The 21,316-nt window shown below is 46.1% G+C and overlaps 1 protein-coding gene across 7 annotated transcripts in view; it reads left to right on the forward strand.

Moving 5' to 3' along the window:
- The window catches only part of jak1 (Janus kinase 1), a 187,945-nt gene that overhangs the window by 23,781 nt on the left and 142,848 nt on the right, over nt 1-21,316 (forward strand). The window lies entirely within an intron of this gene.

Genomic DNA, 21,316 nt, shown 5'->3' on the forward strand with positions numbered 1-21,316 from the left:
CTGTGAGACAGCTCTCCCAACTTTGGCACAAGCCCCCAAATGTTAGTAAGAGGACTTTGCAGGGTCGAAAGAGCTGGTTTTGCCATTGTTGTTTCCAGTGCCAGACATGTAGGCCAGACCAGGTAAGGATGGCAGATTTCCTTCACTAAAGGACATTAGTGAATCAGATATGTTTTTACTACAATCGACAATGGTTTTATGGTCATCATTCGACTTTTAATTCAGAGATTTTATTCAGTTTAAATTCTATCACTTACTGTGGTGGGATTCAAACCCGGGTCCCCAGATCTTTATCCTGGGTCTCTGGATTACTAGTGTGGTGACAATACCACTATGACGCTGCTTCCCCATTGTCAGGTAGATGCCTGTGTTTTAACTGTACTAGAATACATCTACAAGTTTGCTGATGACACGCCTGTAGTGGGTCGGCTCTCGAACAACGATGAGTCAGAATACAGGAGGGAGATAGAGAACCTCGTGGAGAGGTGTAACGATAACAATCTCTCCTTCAATGTCAGCAAAACTAAAGAGCTGGTCATTGACTTCAGGAAGCAAAGTATCGCACACATCCCTGTCTGTATCAATGGGGCCGAGGTGGAGATGGTCGACAGCTTCAAATTCCTAGGTGTGTACATCACCAACAATCTGTCCTGGCCCACCCACGATGGCGCTACAACCAAGAAAGCACAACAGCATCTATACTTTCTCAGGAAATGAAGGAAATTCGGCATGTCCACATTGACTCTTACCAAATTTTACAGACGCACCATAGAAAGCATCCTATCAGGCTGCATCACAGCCTGGTATGGCAACTGCTTGGCCCAAGACCGTAAGAAAATACAGAGAGTCATGAACACAGCCCAGTCCATCGCACAAACCCACCTCTTGTCCATTGACTTTGCCCACACAGCCCACTGCCTTGGGAAAGCGGGCAGCATAATCAAAGATCCCTCCCACCCGGGTTATTCACTCTTCCAACTTCTTCCATCAGGCAGAAGATACAAAGGTCTGAGAACATGCACTAACCGATTCAAAAACAGCTCCTTCCCTGCTGTTACCAGACTCCTAAATGACCCTCTTACGGAGTGACCTGATCTCTTCACATATCTTCCCTACTGAATAGTGCTACACTCCTATATGTTTCACCCGATGCCTGTGTCTATGTATTTACATTGTATATTTATTTTGCTCTATGCTTTTTTTAAATGTATGGAAGGATCTGTCTGAAATGTCCGCTGAACCTTTCAGTGTACCCTGATACCGTGACAATAAACAAATCTAATCCAATAGCTTGGTAAGCTACATGGCTAGGTGTGGTGCATTGTTCATGTGGAGCAGTTTTGATTCACAGGGGAATGGTAGAAGTACAGCCTAAGCAGCTGAGTTCATGTAACAATGACGTTCAGTGTAAGACTCCTGTACATTGTCATGAATGTGACCTGAATAACTATATATTAGGATTGTGCTTGTGGTGAGAAAAATATATACAAATAGATGATGTGGTTAATGCCTCACTGTTCAGCTTAGTATTTCTCTTTTGGAGGAATGCTCAGATCTCAAGTCCTGCATTTTCAAAGACAACAAGGCAAGCAAGTCTCGTATGGAATGTTAAAAGATTGAGAAATAATTGAGATTGGATTTTATTTGCCTCTCCTTTAGGAACAATTCTGCTCACTTTTGGGAACAGATCAGTAAATTGAGAAACTTGCCATCATTGATTGCATGACCGATTCGGAACAATCTCCAAGGAGTTAAAGACGTAGTGTCTCAAGAAAGTCGATTCAACATACATTTCCACTTTATAATGAAAAAGATTTGTTGTGAAAATTTAAATATCAACTTGACGAGTGGTTGGGAGATACTTGGAATTCACCTCCTTCACTGCTGGACCACTGTCTGATATTACTGAGGGGATGTGGCTTAGACGATTTCCACTAGGAGCAACATGAGTAGTTTTGGACAGGCCTCAGACCATTTGGAGTTTGTGGCATCATGGGAACCCATACTAATAGCTGACAATACAGAATACCCCCTTGATGATGTGTCTCACAAAATCTCCATCACATCAAACGCAACATGCTCCTGACTGCTCAGGATCCCATTCTTTCTGACACAGTAAATTTACAGGAATCTGTTTGGAGAAAAATACATCCTTAAACGTTCTGACCCTCAAAATTGGTTTGAATACTTGAAATCCTTGACATGTTTCTATTTCAGCTACTTAACTCGCAACAGCCATTAAATGGTGTATAATAATACATACTGTCCATTTAGTTCTCGCAATATAGTTTCTGTTCTTTTGATGTTCACCATAAGCCCTGTGGAAGTCCTGATTATTCCTGTTGTTTCCTTCAGAGTTACTGAAGGATCTATGGATGATGTCTCCTCCTAGTGATATCTTGGCTCGAATGTCTGTATGAACTGGGGAAAAACCGACCTGCACACTTTTTTGCGCCTTCTGAAATACACAGCTGAGGCAGTAACTTTGCCTCGGAGCTTTGCCTTTGCATTCAGGAGTCGGGTTTGCAAAGCATTTTACAATCCATGATGGAGTTCTTGGAGAATATAGGTGCAGAGGTGGGTTGGTTAGAAGACCCATCTCAGTTCTCCAACACAGCTGCCCAGCTCTCAATATTGTTTGACGTTTCCCTAAATCACGCCACTCCCCCCTTCAATCCTACGTGCCCCTCATGCCTCCTCACCCTTCCCACACAGTCCCCCCATACCATCTCCAAATCCCCCCCCCCCCCCCCCCACATACCATCTCGGGAATTCCCACCCCCCCCCCCCCCCCCCATACCATCTCGGGAATCCTCCGCTCCCATACCATCTCGGGAATCCTCCCCCATACCATCTCGGGAATCCTCCCCCATACCATCTCGGGAATCCTCCCCCATACCATTGCAGAATCCACCCCCCCTCCCAAACCTATCTTTCATAGCCACTTACCCTGTGTGCACTACATAAAGCCTTTCCTTTAGGAGCAATGATATAGCAATGAGCATTATTGGAAAAATATAAATCTCTGGCAATTTAAAAAAATATATATAATAAATTTAGAGTACCCAATTCATTTTTTCCAATTAAGGGGCAATTTAGCGTGTTCAATCCACCTACCTTGCACATCTTTGGGTTGTGGGGACAAAACCCACGCAAACACGGGGAGAATGTGCAAACTCCACACGGACAGTGACCCAGAGCCGGGATCGAACCTGGGACCTCGGCGCCGTGAGGCTGCAGTGCTACCACTGCGCCACCATGATGCCCACTAATCTCTGACAATTAAATAAAAACCTGAATTGACACACCGTATCATGATTTCGGAAAATAAACTACGCTAGTGCAAACAAATTGCAATTCTTTGTGTTAAGTTTTTAAACAATCAGGAAGGTACTTCAAGGACAAGTTCTGTTATTACAGCCTCTTAAAATTTTCAGTTGTTCTAGGACAATTAGACCACCTGCTGTACTGAAACCATGCTAAGTTTTTGAAGCGCAGCCGAGCATTTATAATGGCTACAGCTGTCATAACAAAAGCTTCCTCTACATTGCCAGAGACTGACAGAACAGTGACCCATTTCCATTTCAAAGCAGAGTGCAAGTCAAGCAATGGAGGGGGACGGGCAGAGATTTTAGAAGGAGGGTGTTTTTTAACAGCCAGAGCAGATGGTTGATTCAAATCACATCCCAAAACACAACAGTAGAGGCTGCCAGGACATTAAAAACATATTAATTGTGTACAATTCTGGTCGCCACACTACCAGAAAGATGTGGATGCTTTGGAGAGGGTACAGAAGCGGTTTACTAGGATGTTGCCTGGTATGGAGGGCATTAGCTATGAGGAGAGGTTAGATAAACTCGGTCTGTTCTCACTGGAACGACGGAGGTTGAGAGGCGACCTGACAGAGGTTATGAGTGGCATGGACAGAGTGGATAGTCAGATGCTCTTTCCTAAGGTAAGAGAGTCAAGTTCTGGGGGACATAGGTTTGAAGTGCGTGGTGAAAAGTTTAGAACAGATGTGTGAGGCAGGTTTTTTTACATGGAGGGTGGTAAATATATGGAATGTGCTGCCTGGGGAGATGGTGGGAGCAGGTATGATAGGGGCATCTAGAGAAATGTATGAATAGGGTGGGAATGGAAGGATACGGATTCCGTAAGTGCATACAGTTTTAGTTTAGGAAGGTACCATGGTCGGTGCAGGCTTGGAGGGCTGGAGGGCTTATTCCTGTGTTGTATTGTTCTTTGTTTAATGCATTATGGCACTTTTGATAATTGGAAAAGTACTGTAATGCATTACAACAATAACAGAATGCTGGTTAATGTAAGGGTCAAGCTTTTCAGGACAGATCCCCATGATAAATATATTGAAAACGTTACAATACAGTTTCTGAGGTGATTTGAAGATGTCCAAACATTTTGCATTTACCTCCCAGTTTGTTCTTGCCTTCTTTGCAGGTTTCTCCCAGGTGTTCACAAATTGTGGTTTTAGTACTTCCAAAACAGTAAGCAGGAAGAAATACAATCCTAGTGTGGTCCTCGCAATGTGGACTCTGACTTCAAAAGAGGCACTGTGTTTTCCACCCAAGTGCTTCCTGACCCACCAGTAGACCAGATGAAAATGCTGTGGGGTCAGAAAGGTAGAGGGAAAGAAATGAAGTACAGTATTTTGCGACCGGATTCACACCAAGTCAACAATCCGGCCCTGATCTCTCATACCGTCTACAGTTTTAAAAGAGAATCATCAAGGCTAATTCTTGTAACTATATCTTTTATTTCTGTAAAATTGGGAGTATTTGGAAAACGTAATCCCCCTAAATGCTACTTTCCTTTTAACCACCTTTGAGTATCTAGTTCATGCAGCAAAAAATAATTTGCACATGATATGTGAGAGGATTTGCATTGAGGAAGGAACAACAAAGTGCAATCTCTATTTCCCAAAGGGTTAACATTCGTAAATCTCCACATGACAAAGCCACAGTTGTGGTTAAAGCAACTAGTGTAATTACTTTTGCTGCAAATCCTTACAAGTGTTTTTAATTATAGAATGAAGGATATTTACAAGAATCATAGGGAAGGGTTGAAGATTATTTGATTTTTTTTGAGAAACATTTTATTGAGGCATTTCTATATATACATCAAACTCAACCATAAAAAAGCAAGCAAACAGGAATACAAATACTCAAAACAAATAATGAAGAACATACATTTTCTGAGTTGCTGGGAGGAACCAGCTGAGTTGTTGGGCAGCACGGTAGCCTTGTGGATAGCACAATTGCTTCACAGCTCCAAGGTCCCAGGTTCGATTCTGGCTTGGGTCACTGTCTGTGCGGAGTCTGCACATCCTCCCCGTGTGTGCGTGGGTTTTCTCCGGGTGCTCCGGTTTCCTCCCACAGTCCAAAGATGTGCGGGTTAGGTGGATTGGCCATGATAAATTGCCCTTAGTGTCCAAAATTGCCCTTAGTGTTGGGTGGGGTTACTGGGTTATGGGGATAGGGTGGCGGTGTTGACCTTGGGTAGGGTGCTCTTTCCAAGAGCCGGTGCAGACTCGATGGGCTGAATGGCCTCCTTCTGCACTGTAAATTCTATGATAATCTATGAACACAAGTTTGCGTATCCCTGATGGAGATATGCCTGTATTACCTGGAGCAGTGGTGCTAAGTTCAATTGAATGAGCTTGCTTATTGATCAGCAGTGGTTAAACTAGCAAAAGTACATGGAATTTTAGTGACCTATGTTATGACGAGCCCTAGGTGAGGTTCCCCATGAGTTGTTGATCTGGTTTGTCACTGCCTGGCTGGGATACCCCCAATTTGTTACAAACCCGAGCGAGGAGAGATGACTGGCTCAGGGTCTTTATTCAACCCTCTGCTGATAGCAACAAAGGTTTAATCTAACTAGCTTTCCTTTCCCATGGATACCTTTCCCAGACCCGATAGTTATGTTTAAAAAAGGGCCAATTTAGCCAGTCTTTCTTGAGTTAAGATAGAGTAAACACCGGGCACTTCAGGCTGTTGCGAATGTCTGGGTCTTGCTTTTTGCACACATGTGCTGTGCCCTTCCATCATTGAGGATGGGGATATTTGTGGAGCCACCTCCTCCAGTGAGTTGTTTAATTGTCCACCACCATTCACGGCTGGATGTGGCAGGACTGCAGTGCTTGGATCTGATGTGATGGTTGTGGAATCGCTTAGCTCAGTCTGTTACTTGCTGCTCATGCTGTTTGGCACACAAATAGTCCTGTGTTGTAACTTCACCAGGTTGACACCTCATTTTTCGGTATGCCTGGTGTTGCTTGGAGACCTTGCAATGTTACAGTCTCTGGTTCTTAAGGCATAGATGTTACTGCCTTTTTCATTACTGCTGTATCTTTCTGCAGACAGCACTTAAAAGATTAAGAAAAGAGAGACCAACATAGCTTCCCTACAGTGTGGCCTCTCATTGTTCCCTTTTCTCAATATGACATTGGCTTTGCGTTGATCAGCCACAACCTGGTTTATTGTTTGAAGGCATTCATCCTGGGGGGTTGAGATGATCACCATCCTTATTTCAGAAAGACCCATTCAATTTGGGAATGTCTTTTGGATGGTTAATGGATATGGGTGGTTGGCACTTCTTAGTCTGGAATGCATCCTTTTGTCCTTGTGAGATAGTGTGGCAGTGTTTGAATTCACAGATCAGGCCAGATGACATTCGGTGGGCATCATTTGCAGCACACAGTTCCATTTTAAAGGACCAGTCACTTCCAAAAGATTCTACATAGAATAAAGTTCATAATTTAAAAGTCCTGAATAGACAGGCTGTTGTTCACTATTGCATATAATTCTCTTTGTTGAGACCACAATGTGCAGTTTTGGTCCCTGTATTTAAGGAGGAATAAACTTGCATTGGAGGCAGTACAGAGAAGGTTCACTAAATTGTTTCTTGGAATGAAACGGTTGCCTTATTATGAAAGGCTAAGCAAATTGTGTCTGTCCACATTGGAGTTTAGAAGAATAGGTGTGATCCCAGTGAAGCATAGAAGATTCTGAAGGGGTTTGATATTGATACGCAATCAATACGCTTGAGTCCACGTGGAGTCATATCGATTCAGCTTTAATCAGATAGAACTGTACCCAGCAGCGAAGTTACAGAAGTGAAGGCTGCTGGGACGGCATTGGTTCTTAGCCCCGCCCTGAGAGGCGGGGTATATGTACATTGCCCAATGGTAGACCCCGCGGTCTAGCCAATGGTTATTCCTCTCTCTGGTACCGCAATACCTGGTATTACCATATTCGCCCCCTGGTAAAAAAAGAGTCAGCGGGGTGATGGCCAGTATTACTGTCGCCTTTTCATGGTAGGACCAGTATTGCAGGTACCATGCTATCGAGGGTTGCAGAGAAAGTTCTTGCGTTGTTAATTTTCCTCATGGTGCTGCAATCAGACGATCGGGCGGCCTGGTCGTCCTACTGGAGCGTCTAAGTGTCGCTGGCGATCCTGGTGAGGGCCCCGGCAGTAGTGACTCCGGGAACATGGTGTCTTCCTCCCAGGCAGTTTCGTCACCCCTAGGCGGCGCTGTAAGGTCGAAAGATGGGCTGAAGGAAGGGGTGCCTGTAGGGGGCGTCGGTGCCTGGTCGGCTCTGGGTCGGGGTTCTGCCGGCAGTACTGACCCTCCGGTCAGGTACGGAGAGGGGGGGGGGTGGCAGTGGCTCGGGCACGCGTGGTGCTCCGGCGGGCGCCAGGTCCAGGAGGGAGACCGTATCTTGGCGTCCATCGGGGAACGCTACGTGGAGTCCGGGGACTAGGATGATGGCGGCGGGGAGGAGCAAATTGGCGGCGCACGCTGCTCCAGCGTGGTGGAGGCCAACTGCAACAAAGGGTTTTGGTCGGGCGGCGCGTAGCCAGCCGCGCTGGGGGCTTGGGGCCCCATCCAAGATGGCGCCGGCCATGGATCGCACGTGGAATCCGGGGACTCGGACGATGGCGGCGGGGAGGAGCAAACTGGTGGCGCACGCTGCTCCAGCGTGGCGGAGGCCAGCTGCAACAAAGGGTTTTGGTCGGGCGGTGCGTAGCCAGATGCGCTGGGGGCTTGAGGCCCCATCCAAGATGGCACCGGCCATGGATCGCACGTGGAATCCGGGGACTCGGACGATGGCGGCGGGGAGGAGCAAACTGGTGGCGCACGCTGCTCCAGCGTGGCGGAGGCCAGCTGCAACAAAGGGTTTTGGTCGGGCGGTGCGTAGCCAGCTGCGCTGGGGGCTTGAGGCCCCGTCCAAGTTGGCGCCGGCCAGGGATCGCCCATGGAGTTCGGGGACGGAAACCCCGACGGTTGGACCGGCGAGGGACAGAATGGCTGTGCGTACTCCTCCAGCATGGTTGCCGGAGGGGGAAAGAATGGCTGCGGCTGCGACGCTGCCTGGCGGGGCAAAGACTGCGGTGCGAGTTGGGCCGGCGGGGCTGGGAAAAGGGATACGCGTGCCCGAGCCACTGCCACAACCCCCCCCCTCCGTACCTGACCGGAGGGTCAGTACTGCCGCCAGAACCCCGACCCAGAGCCGAGCAGGCACCAACGCCCCCTACAGGCACCCCTTCCTTCGCCCATCGTTCGACCTTACAGCGCCGCCTAGGGGTGACGAAACTGCCTGGGAGGAAGACACCACGTTCCCGGAGTCACTACTGCCGGGGCCCTCACCAGGATCGCCGGCGACACTTAGACGCTCCATTAGGACGACCAGGCCGCCCGATCGTCTGATTAAATTGATACGCAATCAATACGCTTGAGTCCACGTGGAGTCATATCGACTCAGCTTTAATCAGATAGAACTGTACCCAGCAGCGAAGTTACAGAAGTGAAGGCTGCTGGGATGGCATTGGTTCTTAGCCCCGCCCTGAGAGGCGGGGTATATGTACATTGCCCAATGGTAGACCCCGCGGTCTAGCCAATGGTTATTCTTCTCTCTGGTACCGCAATACCTGGTATTACCACAGATATGTAGGTACTGAGAGGTTGTTTCCCCTGGCTGGAGAATCAAAGATACAGAGCACAGTCTCAAGATAAGGGGTTGATCATTTAGGCCTGAAATGAGGAAATATTTCTTCATGCGAGGGTTGTGGATCTTTGTAATGGTCTGCCCCAGAGAGTTGTGCATGTGCCATCATGGGAGTAAATTCAAGACTCAGATTGAAAGATTTTTGATCTCACCAAGGAATTGAGGGATATGGGGAATGGATGAGAAGATGCAGTTGAGATTTAAGATCAGCCATGATTGTATTGAATGGTGGAGTAGAGTTGAGAGGCTGAAGGATCCACTCATGCTTCTATTTCTGATGTTCTTGAGTTTTGAAGGAAAATTGCTAATGAGTACAACTACTATCTGCAGTCATTTGGGTCTGTCCAAAACATCCTGCAGTCTTTGGAGAATTGTTTTCTACAACCATTATGCAGTTCTGCACAATGGCTTAGCAGTACTGCAATGCACTGTGGAATGAGTCGCAACTGCATTGGAAGGACTGGGAAAGATGCTTCACACAGTGGGTGTATCGTTTGTGAATGCATACATTACAGATGGGAACAGCAAGATCTCTTAAATAGCATGCATTTGTTGGACATAGACATTAAATGAGGCTATACCCATTTCTTTCATCCTTACAGGCTTTCTGGAGTCCAAGGTGGTGGGTATGTTCCTTCAGAACCAAATGACAGAAGGTAGGCCAGAGCTGAGGCAGCAGCACCAAGCAAATGGTACAAGGTACAGGGTCATCTCATGATATAACTGTAGGAGGTACAGGCCCAGTAGATTTCCAAGAGCCTCCTCCAACACTGGGAAATTTCTGACATTGGGGAAACACATGAAAAGCCCACGGTTAGGTTTAAGAAAATACGCATAAGTTTGAAGTACCAAGGCTAAGTCACAATAGGTGTATACATTCATAATTTTCACACCACTAAATCCAACTGACTTTAACTTTGATTGGAGAGTTTTTAGTGCTATAGAATATGATAACAGCAAAGAAAGACAACTATAGTAGTTTTTTTTATTATTCATTCATGGGATGTGGGTATTGCTGGCTAGGCCTGCATTTGTTGCCCATTGCTTATTGCCCTTGAGAATGTGGTGATCTGCCTTCCTGGACTGCTGCAGACCATGTGTTATTGGTATACCCACAATGCTGTTGGGGAGGGAGTTCCAAGATTTTGACCCAGTGACAATAAAAGAATGGCGATATGTCTTCAAGTCAGGATGGTGAGTGACTTGGGGAGGAACTTGCAGGTGGTTGTCCCATGTATCAGCTGCCCTTGTCTTTCTAGATGGCAGTGGTTGTGGGTTTGGAAGGTGCTGTCTAAGGAACCTTGGTGTGTAGCTGCTGTGCATCTTGTACATGGTGCGCACTACTACTACTGTGTGTCGGTGGTGGAGGGAGTGAATGTTTTAGAAGGACTGCCAATCAAGCAGGCTGCTTTGTCCTGGATGAACTTCTTGAGTGATGTTAGAACTGCAAATTACCCAGGCAAATGGAAAATATTGGGCCACACGCCTGACTTGTGTCTTTTAGATGGTGGATAGGTTTTAAGGAGTCAGGAGGTGAGTTTCTCGCTGCAGGATTCTCACCTCTGACCTATTATACACACAGTATTCATATGGCTAGCCCAGTTCAGTTTCTGATCAAAGGTAACCCCTGGATTCAGCAACGATGATGCCATTGAATGTGAAAGGGCGATAGTTAGATTCTCTCGTGTTGAAGATGGTTATTGCCTGGCAGTTGTGTGGCATGAATGTTGTTTGCCATTTGTCAACCCAAGCCTGAATATTGTCCAGGCCTTGCTACATTTGGACAGGGACTGTCTGAGGAGTTGTGAATGGTGTTGAACATTGTGCAATCATCAGCGAACATCTCCACCTCTGGCCTTATGATGGAAGGGAGGTCATTGATGAAGCAACTGAAGATGGTTGGGCTGAGGACACTACCCTTACAAACTCCTGCAGTGATGTCCTGGAGCTGAGACGATTGACCTCCAACAACCACAATTACCTTCATTTGTGCTCGGTAAAACTTCAACCAGCAGAGAGTTCCCCCTCTGATTCCTATGGACTCCAGTTTTGCTAAGGCTCTTTGATGCCAGTCTCCATCAAATGCTGTCTCAAAGTCAAGGGCACTCCCCTCCGAAGTCCTGCTATTTTGTCCATGTTTGGAGCAAGGCTGTAATGAGGTGAGTAGCTGAGTGACCCTGATGTAACCCAAACTGAGTGCCAGTGAGCAGGTTATTGCTAAACGAGTGCCACGCGATAACACTGTTGACCTCTTCCATCACTTTACTGATGGTAAGTAGACTGAGAGGGCGGTAATGAGCCTAGTTTAATTGGTCCAGCTGAGTACAAGACAGACGTCCACATTCCTGGATAGGTGCCAGTGTTGTAGCCGCACAGTAGTAGTTGCAGCAGTCCAGAACCGACTACACCCCGGAAGGTACATTTTATTGGGTGTCAACATTCTGTGCAAGTGCTTCCAACTGTTGGTAGACTTTGTGGCTGAGATAAGACCTTCATACTAGCAGTCACAAGAGCCTGTCCAGTTAATCATGGTCAAAGTCTTGCTCTTCCTTTACTTATAAGTGGGCATTATGGAAGATACTTTAATTGTACTCCCATTTATATGTAGGATTAGGATTGTTTAGACTGGTAATTGGGTTTTTTATGCTTTCATTTTTCCTGTACATAGCTTATGGATTAGTTCTGCAGTCGGAAATAATGAAATTGTTAAATTTCTTCATTCCTAAGTTGGGGTACAATTTACTGTTTGGACTCTGCCATTTAGCTTTCGCCGAAGGTGAAGGAAGTGAGATTCGTGCCTGTTGTCTTATTTTTGTGACCACATTGTGAAACGCAGTAGCCAAGACAGTCTGACGGTAAGGAAACAGGAGAGTGAGCTCAATACGATTAGTTACATGCCTAGATGATAAAGAGGTTGACCATCTGGAAGTTGGAAGGAACTACCTCCCACATTTCAAGGCTGCTTGGTTAGAATAACACTTTTTTCATGCTTTAATGAATTAACAGGAACAGTGCACACGCCTAAAGGCTCATAAAAATCCTCAGTGTCCCGTAACAATTTGTAGGGAGAGTCAGGACTAAAAAAGTCAACAAAAGCTACATCTCTGCCAAGAGGAAAGAAGGGATGATTGTACATACTTCATTATTTGTGGGCATCCAAAACTTGGATGATCACGTGAAAAGGATTAAGTTGTATATCTTTTTTTTTAAATTTAGAGTACCCAATTATTTTTTTCCAATTAAAGGGCCAATTCAGCGTGGCCAATCCACCTAACCTGCACATCTTTGGGTTGTGGGGGTGATGCACGATCAATAACTCCAGAAGTGAGATTGGAGACAATTGAAGGCTTTAATATGCTAGATGTTTCCCCCAGCAGCGCAGGTACGGAAGAAAGCTGCTGGGGCGGCACGGGCTCTTATACCCCGCCTTGTAGGGTGCAGCTAACATACAAGCTTAACCAATGGGAACAAGTACATTCTCCACCAATGGTATTCCGGCATTACCAGGTACCGTAATCCTTCTAACACATCTACCACAGGGGGTGAAACCCACGCAGACATGGGAGAATGTGCAAACTCCACACGGACAGTGACCCAGGGCCGAGATTCGAACCCGGGTCCTCAGCGCTGCAATCCCAGTGCTATCCACTGCGCCACATGCCGCCCTGTAAATCATATTTTAATGTTGGATTCAAAATATCTCACATTTGCTGCAGATTAGACTTCTTTGAATGACAAAGTTGGGTTACATGCAGCAGACACCAGCAGGGTTGAACAGGAAATGTACCTGTTCTTCTGTCCAGGCATCTGATACACTGTTTGACGTATGGTCAAAAATGTTCATTATTCCTCTATGGTCCTCATTGTACATGTTGTTCCTGAAATCCATGGAATTGTGTGATAGATGGGTACATTCACTAATTGTCTGGAATCTTGGAAATCTTTCAATATGTAGGACTAGGGCCTGCTCATTCTGCTCCCACTTTTCAATGGGGAAAGTGATGAAGGTGCTTTCCGAGATGAACAATGCTGGATGTAGCTTTGAACAGTGAAGTGATTGATGTAGCAGGCATTTCCTGAGGAAGCTTGGAATGAGCTCAAAATATGAAGGTTCTGGGCTGTGTTGATCTTAAGTAACACTGGTAATTGTACTGATGAAGTGGAGATTCTCTGTAAATAGGCAGCCTGAGCTCCAGCATGACTTTGTCACTGCCTCTTGGTAAAGTAACACCAATGAAGACAACTGTAGGTATGATGGTGCGGATTAAACCTGTCTAATATTCCTCTTTTCATCATCTTTCTTTGCTTCCAAATTCACTAATTGAAAGTAGTTTTTATTCCAAATCTTTGGACATCCCCTGGAATTGTGGTACACAGAGTGCTGCGAGATTAAGAGAGATGCTACAGACCTTATGATATTGGGAATTTAATACAAACTTTAAGGAAAACTGAAGAATAAATTAGAAACCCTAGGTGTATTGAACCTGACCAAGACCAGAAGATATGCTGGGAAGTTCACCAAATTCAAATGGTAGTATGAATGTTATTATTGCTTCATGCAGTGAAGGGGAGGAAAAAGAAAGATGTGCATTTATATATCACCTTTCTGAACTAGAGGACTTTCCAAAGTGCTTCACAGCCATGGAAGTACTTTTTAAAACGTAATCGCTGTTCGAATCTAAGAAGACAAACTACTGTATTTGAGAATTTACTTTTGCGGTGATGAGGACAAAGTCAGAGATAAAGTTAAACCATTACAAAGGCAACTGTCTGATTAGACCTTGGAAAACTGGGCGGGACCATCATACAAAGCAGCAAGCGTTTTTTTCAGCTGCATCTATGTTGTAAAAACAGCAACTTTGAAGCGATTTCTAGGACCCAAAGAAGATGTCAATTCTGAATTTCGAGGCGTACGTGTAGATTTAAAAAAATTTTTAAGTACCCAATTCTTTTTTTCCCAATTAAGGGGCAATTTAGCATGGCCAATCCATCTACCCTCCACATCTTTGGGTTGTGGGGGTGAGATCCATGCAGACACGGGGAGAATGTGCAAATTCCACACGGACAGTAACCCAGGGCCAGGATCGAACCTGGGTCCTTGGTGCCATGAGGCAGCAGTGCTAACCACTGCATCCCATGCTGCCCCAGGTGTACATCTAGCTAAGTTTGTAAACCCCTTTATCTGTAAAACTGTTATCTTACTGTCAAAAAAACTAATTATTTAGAAACATTTTTTCAATTTTGGCTGATTCATGCACCCAAAAGAATCAAGAGTTAACCCTACAATTTGTGCGTAATTAAGATTTTATGGAATTTCAATTCCTGTATTATTCATTACAGATAAAAGTACTGTATTTTAAAAAAAACATTTTTTTTTATTTTTTAAGAGTACCCAATTCATTTTTTCCAATTAAGGGGCAATTTAGCGTGGCCAATCCACCTAGCCTGCACATTTTTCGGTTGTGGGGGAGAAACCCACACAAACACGCGGAGAATGTGCAAACTCCACACGGAGAGTGACCCAGAGCCGGGATCGAACCTGGGACCTCGGCGCCGTGAGGCAGCAGGGCTAATCATTGCGCCACTGTGCAAAACTACTGTATTGATAGAGATAGTCAAGGAGTGTGCCAGTGTAATCCTAAATCGGTGTTCAGCCCTCTTAGATATCGGTGTGATATGATTGTTCTGCGTTGCTGGGACGGGTCTTTGTTTCCAATGACCATAGCTTTTTCTCTCTATGTGCACTTAGCAACCCTATTGATTTGATGCAAAGCCCTAACATTGTAGGCCAGATCACGTAAGGATTGCAGACTTCCTTTCTGAAAGGACATGAATGAAACAGATGGCAATGGTTTCATAGTCATCACTAGATTTAAAAAAAAAAAGAATTTTTATTCTCCATTTCACATTTTCTTCAAAATTTACACTGCACCAACAAACAGTAAACGGTAACGAATACAATGTCAATCCCCCTACCAACAACAACGATCCCATCCTCCCACCACCCCCCAAACAATGGCCGCATGACAATATAAGCATCAAATAAAATTAAACCTTCCAAGGAAAAAAAAGAAAAAGGGATCAGGAATCGCCTATGGTCACCATTGGCATAAATAGTCCAAACCCCCCCCCCCCCAATATTCAATGCCATCCAATCCCCGAAAGGGTACCGTGAATGACACCCATGATTTCTAGACCCCCCCGGCCCCCTCCCCCCACCACACACAGATTCCTCTTGTAAACTCCTCCCCCCAGCCTCGGTTCCTTCCCCCAACTTTTCACCCCGGCTAGACTCAGCAAAACCTGTTCTACCAGGCTCCGATGGCCGCAGCCCCTTCCCCCACCTCACGCCAAGTCCCAGGAAAACAAAGAAATCCCCTTTAGCACACAACCCCAGCAAACACACCCAAGCCCCAAAGACCCATCAAGTCCCAACTCTTCCCTTTTCCAAATATACAGTGTCGACTCATTTAGCACATATACCAACTCGCAGTGGAAAAAATAAGTTACATGAGGCTACATCCGTACAAGACCCGCTCTCAGTCCCATTTCTCAATTCTGCCATAGTCCTGCCTTCGCAAATTCCTCTGCTGCATCCGCCGTCCCAAAATAGAAGTCCTTGGATTTGTAGGTCACCTCAACTTAGCTGGATACACTATGCCGCACTGCATCTTGCTGTTGTCCAGTGTATTCTTCACCCGGCTGAAGGCCACCCGCCTCCTCGCCAACTCCACCGTAAAGTCCTGGTATATGCGTATGCCAGCTCCAGCCCACTGCACCACCCGCTTCTGCTTTGCCTAGCACAGAACCTTCTCCTTCACACTGTACCTACGGAAGCAAACAGGTACTACTCTTGGCAGCTCACTCACCTTTGGTATAGGCCTCCACGACCTATGAGCCCAATCCAGTTCGTATCGAGAGGGATCGTCCTCCTCCGCCAACATCGTGGCAAAATACTCCATCGGCCTCGGGCCTTCCACCCCTTCGGGCAGACCCATGATCCTCAGATTTTGCCGCCTGGATCTGTTTTCCAGGTCTTCCATTTTGGCTCGTAGACCCTTGTTGGTCTCTTTCACCCTCCGCAGCTCCTTCCCCCTCGAAGTGAGTTGATCACTGTGCTGCGATAATGCCTCTTTCACTTCCTTCAGTGTCTCATCTTGCTCCCGCACCTCCGCCGCTGCGCTCGATACTGCCGCTCTCACCAGTGCGATCACCTCCGCCCCCAGCACTTTCAATACTGCCCCCATCTCCTTCCTCATAGCTTCCATGTGCTTTGTGAACTGTTTTTCTTATCCACGGCCATCACCGTGGTAATTTCTTCTGCCGTGAGAAATGCGGCCTCCCCTGGTGCTCCAGCCTCCGCTTTCCTTACAGTTCCCGCGCTGACTTTTCCAGACACCGGCGGATTTTCATTAACCCCCTTTTTCACAGCCGTTTCTTTCCCAAACTTGGACATTTCTACTTTCAACTTGGATGCTGAGAACACCCCAACCTCCCTTATAGGCCCATAACCCTCCCCATTCTCTCCAGAGAGTCCGACACGTACAATAACAGATCGTCCGCATATAGCGACACCCGATGCTTCCTACTCCCCCCTTGTAATCCCTTGCCACTCTGCCGATCCCTTGAGGCCCATTGCCAGAGGCTCTATTGCCTCTATTTTCACAGTAACTTAATTGCAGAGTTAATGTAAGCCACTTGTGACAATAAAGATTATTATTATTGGGCAACACGCTAGCATAGTGGTTAGCACAATGGCTTCACAGCTCCAGGGTCCCAGGTTTGATTCCCGGCTTGGCTCACTGTTGGAGTTTGCACGTTCTCCCCGTGTCTGTCTGGGTTTCCTCCGGGTGCTCCGGTTTCCTCCCACAGTCCAAAGATGTGCAGGGGTAGGTGGATTGGCCATGCTAAATTGCCCTTAAGTGTTCAAAAAAGGTAAGGTGGGGTTACGTAGATAGGGTGGAGGTGTGGGCTTAGGTAGGGTGCTCTTTCCAAGGGCCGGTGCAGACTCGATGGGCCGAATGACCTCCTTCTGCACTGTAAATTCTGTGTGATTTCTCCTCACTGTGCCTTCCTATAACTATTTCAGCCTCTGTTGCCCCGGAGACCGGGCGTTAAACCCCCGAAAATTCTATTCCCAAGTGGGAGCCCTCCAGTGTGCGGCGGGCGGCCAGAAGTTCCCACTAGATTTTTTAAAAATTGAATTCAAATTTCACCATCGGCAGTCGTGGGATTTGAACCCGGGTCCCCAGACCTTGGCCTGGGTGTCTGGATTTCTAGCCCAGTGACAATACCACTCTGCCACCACCACCCCCCTCATGCCTTCTACTCTTGAGCCAACCAACTTATTTGTCTCTGAAGAGTTATATGAGCTCAGAGTTTACTCTGTTTCTCTCTCCACGGATGCTGCCAGACCTGCTGAGATTTTCCAGCATTTTCTGTTTTTATTTCAGTTTTCCAGCATCTGTAGTGTTTCACTTTTATTACATTCCTTCATCATTCTGTCCATCCAGCTGATTCTGAGCATCCTCCATCATTCCCACATTTCAAAAGTTACATTCGCCTCTCATCCTCTTTCTTTAGAATCAAACTTTTGCATGGTAGAGTGCAACAGATGGCATCACAAGAAAGAGAAATTGGTCAGAGTTCCTGTTCCTTGTTGCTAGCCAATGTTTCCTTTTTGCAGGCACTCCTGTGTAAACTTTGTGTGAGTACAGGATGGGGCTCAGCTATGGTGCTCTGCATTGCCCATGTCCCCACCCTTACCCTCATTGCCACAGTGTTCAAAACACTTGGTCCAAACTCAGTCATTAAGAATGGTCATTTGATGGGACAGCACGGTGGCACAGTGGTTAGCATTGCTGCCTCACGGCGCCGAGGTCCCAGGTTCGATCCCGGCTCTGGGTCACAGTCCATGTGGAGTTTGCACATTCTCCCCGTGTTTGCGTGGGTTTTGCCACCACAACCCACAGATGTGCAGGGAGGTGGATTGGCCACACTAAATTGCCTCTTAATTGGAAAAAAAATGAATTGGGTACTCCAAATTTCCCCCCAAATTAAAAAAAAAGAATGGTCATTTGGGAGACTTCTGGCGGCAGCTATGTGGTGAGCACCCGCACGCGCAGTGGCTTCTGCCAGGGTTCTTTGTTTTTGGTCCTTTTCGCCCAGTTTATGGGTGATGTTTGGGGGAAATTTGAATAATTCAATGGGATAAAGTCCCCACAAAAAAGTAATGCCCAACAAATATAATAATAATAGGCAGCACGGTAGCATTGTGGTTAGCACAATTGCTTCACAGCTCCAGGGTCCCAGGTTCGATTCCGGCTTGGGTCACTGTCTGTGCGGAGTCTACACATCCTCCCCGTGTGTGCGTGGGTTTCCTCTGATACTGCCCATTGCCTCGGTCTCCGATACTGCTCATTGCCTCGGCCTCCGATACTGCTCATTGCCTCGGCCTCCGACACTGCTCATTGCCTCGGCCTCTGATACTGCTCATTGTCTCGGCCTCCGACACTGCTCATTGCCTCGGCCTCTGATACTGCTCATTGCCTCGGCCTCCGATACTGCTCATTGCCTCGGCCTCCGATACTGCTCATTGCCTTGGCCTCCGATACTCCTCATTGCCTCGGCCTCCGATACTCCTCATTGCCTCGGCCTCCGATACTGCTCATTGCCTCGGCCTCCGATACTGCTCATTGCCTCGGCCTCCGATACTGCTCATTGCCTCGGCCTCCGATACTGCTCATTGCCTCGGCCTGTGATACTGCTCATTGCCTCGGCCTCCGATACTGCTCATTGCCTCGGCCTCCGATACTGCTCATTGCCTCGGCCTCCGATACTCCTCATTGCCTCGGCCTCCGATACTGCTCATTGCCTCGGCCTCCGATACTCCTCATTGCCTCGGCCTCCGATACTCCTCATTGCCTCGGCCTCCGATACTGTTCATTGCCTCGGCCTCCGAGTGATCTGAAGGAATATTTGTATCTTGAGATGTTCAAGTACACCATGAGGGGTCGGTTGAAGGGTTTTATTCAAGGTGTCAGCCTTTTATCTTTTACAGGGAATTGGTCACCGTCAGCTCCTGGGGTGGGGGGTGTCATAATATCCACTCATGTATATAATGAGGTGCAGACAAGCAGTGATTGACACACAGGATAACCAATGAACACATACGACACATAACAATCAATCACCAGACAGGACACCACCTAATGCACAAGGCATTAAGACTCTCTCTCTCTCTACAGGACACAGCTACTGAGATAGCAAGAGTGCACAAGCCAGTGAGCACTATCACCATGAGGTAGAGAGTTAGTCTGGTCAAGCCAGTAGGAGGTTATCAGTTAGATTGATAGAGTGTCAACTCACAGCAGACTCTGTGCAGCAATCAGGAAGTTCAATAAAACAGTGTTGGACCATCTCCTGTGTCGGAAGCCTGTTTCTAGTTTCACTGCATCCAGTTGCAGTCAACGTTGAACCAACTTACTGAACACATCAGGGGGCAGTTGGGTTAAAATTTTGTTTGTTTTGGGGACTGGAGGGGTTTATTTTACAATGGTGTTTGCTGTGTGTTATTGTTTTTTTTTTACCTTGTTGTAATGAAAACCTTTTCTGAATAAATATATATATTTTTTAAATGGTCATTTGGGTGGTGTGCTGGAGGGTTGTCATGCTCTGGAAATACATTAGAACAATTATCGGTTTGTGGATGTGAGCAGCATTTTTGCCCAGCTTGTGCCAATATTGTGGAATTCCAGCTTTGTGCTTGGAAAACAAGAATGTAATTGACAACTAAATATCTGCGGCACGGTGGCATAGTGGTTAGCACTGTTGCCTCACAGTGCCAGGGACCCGGGCTCAATTCCAGCCTTGGGTGTTGTTTTGTGGTGTGTCTGCGTGGGTTTCCTCCAGGTGCTCCAATTTCCTCCCAGAGTCCAAAGATGTGCTAGGTGGGGTTAGGGGTTCCGGGCATGGGGAAGCTGGGTAGCTGGGTAGGGGGCTCTTTCTGACAGTTGGTACAGAACTGATGGGCTGAATGGCCTCCTTCCGCACTGTATGAATTATATAGTTCTCCTATTCAGATGATAAAGTTTCCACATAAGGGTGGTCAGAATGTCTGGAGAATTTTAGATAACGAGCAACTTAACTGCTGTCAAATAAATTTGTTCTAATGATTGGAGGGAATGTCATGTCTACTTGGTATGGGTGTCACAAACTTGGCAGATGAATGTTCAGCTGTTTTTTCTTGCAGTACAAGGGAATAGACTGGGTGGACATTTTCACATTTTAAAAATATCATTTTTCTCCTTTTAATTTTTGTTCTGTCCTGAAAGTGTTAACACGTGTCAAATTTGGTCATCATATCTTAGCTTAACACCTATATTACAGAGTTGTGCTGAAAGGGTCGATGGGGAGTGACCCATTGTAAAAACCTGGCTGATTTATGCCAATAATGAGCCAAAGGAGATATCAGCAGAGAGGCCGAATTGAATTGGGGATTTTTTTCTTTATATAGGTATGTTTTGTGACTTGTTACTTTGAGCTGACAAATTTTCTTCTCTTTGCATAACATAGTTGTCCTGTATATTTGCAAATTGTATGCCTCATTTTGTATCTGCACATATACAGTGAGTTGATTAATGTCAACCAGTGAGTTCCATACAGTAAAGAGTATCATTTGAGAATGTTTTATTTCCATGCTAGTCTAGGAGTTCTTTATGAGCTGTTTTTTAGAAAGTATGTTTCCTCACTGTGAACATTAAAGCATGATTTTGTCCAGTTTTTGTAGCTCATTTTGGTTAAGAGAAAAAATCATTGAGAAAGGACATGGTCCAAGTATTTAAAATGCTGAGCAGAATGGACACTCTGGACGTAAGCAAATGATTTAACTTGGATTATGAGCAGACAACTGGGACGTACTAGCAGCACTCCCTCAGTACTACACTAGACTAGAGTGTTAGTCTTGATTTTTGTGCTGAAGTTCTGCAATGGAAGTTGAACTCTCAGCTTTCTGGCTTGGGTCAAGAGTCCCGCCAACTAAGCTACAGCTGACACCTAGTTAAGAATAGATGGAGAATATTGACTACTCTGGACTTCTGGGATAATGGTGATATGCCAAGTAAGGCAAAGATATATTCTCCGTCATGCAGGGATGGAAAGATGTTTAAGAATTTTACATGGAGTAGTTTTTGGGGACAGGCAGACATGTTGCATAATCCATGATAAAATAGTTTCCACATGAACTGTCGCAAGAGGAAGCTGGATGAGTCAAATGCTTATGCTTGTTCAAT

The sequence above is a fragment of the Scyliorhinus torazame genome, chromosome 7 (genome assembly GCF_047496885.1).
Source record: "Scyliorhinus torazame isolate Kashiwa2021f chromosome 7, sScyTor2.1, whole genome shotgun sequence".
Classification (NCBI taxonomy): domain Eukaryota; kingdom Metazoa; phylum Chordata; class Chondrichthyes; order Carcharhiniformes; family Scyliorhinidae; genus Scyliorhinus; species Scyliorhinus torazame.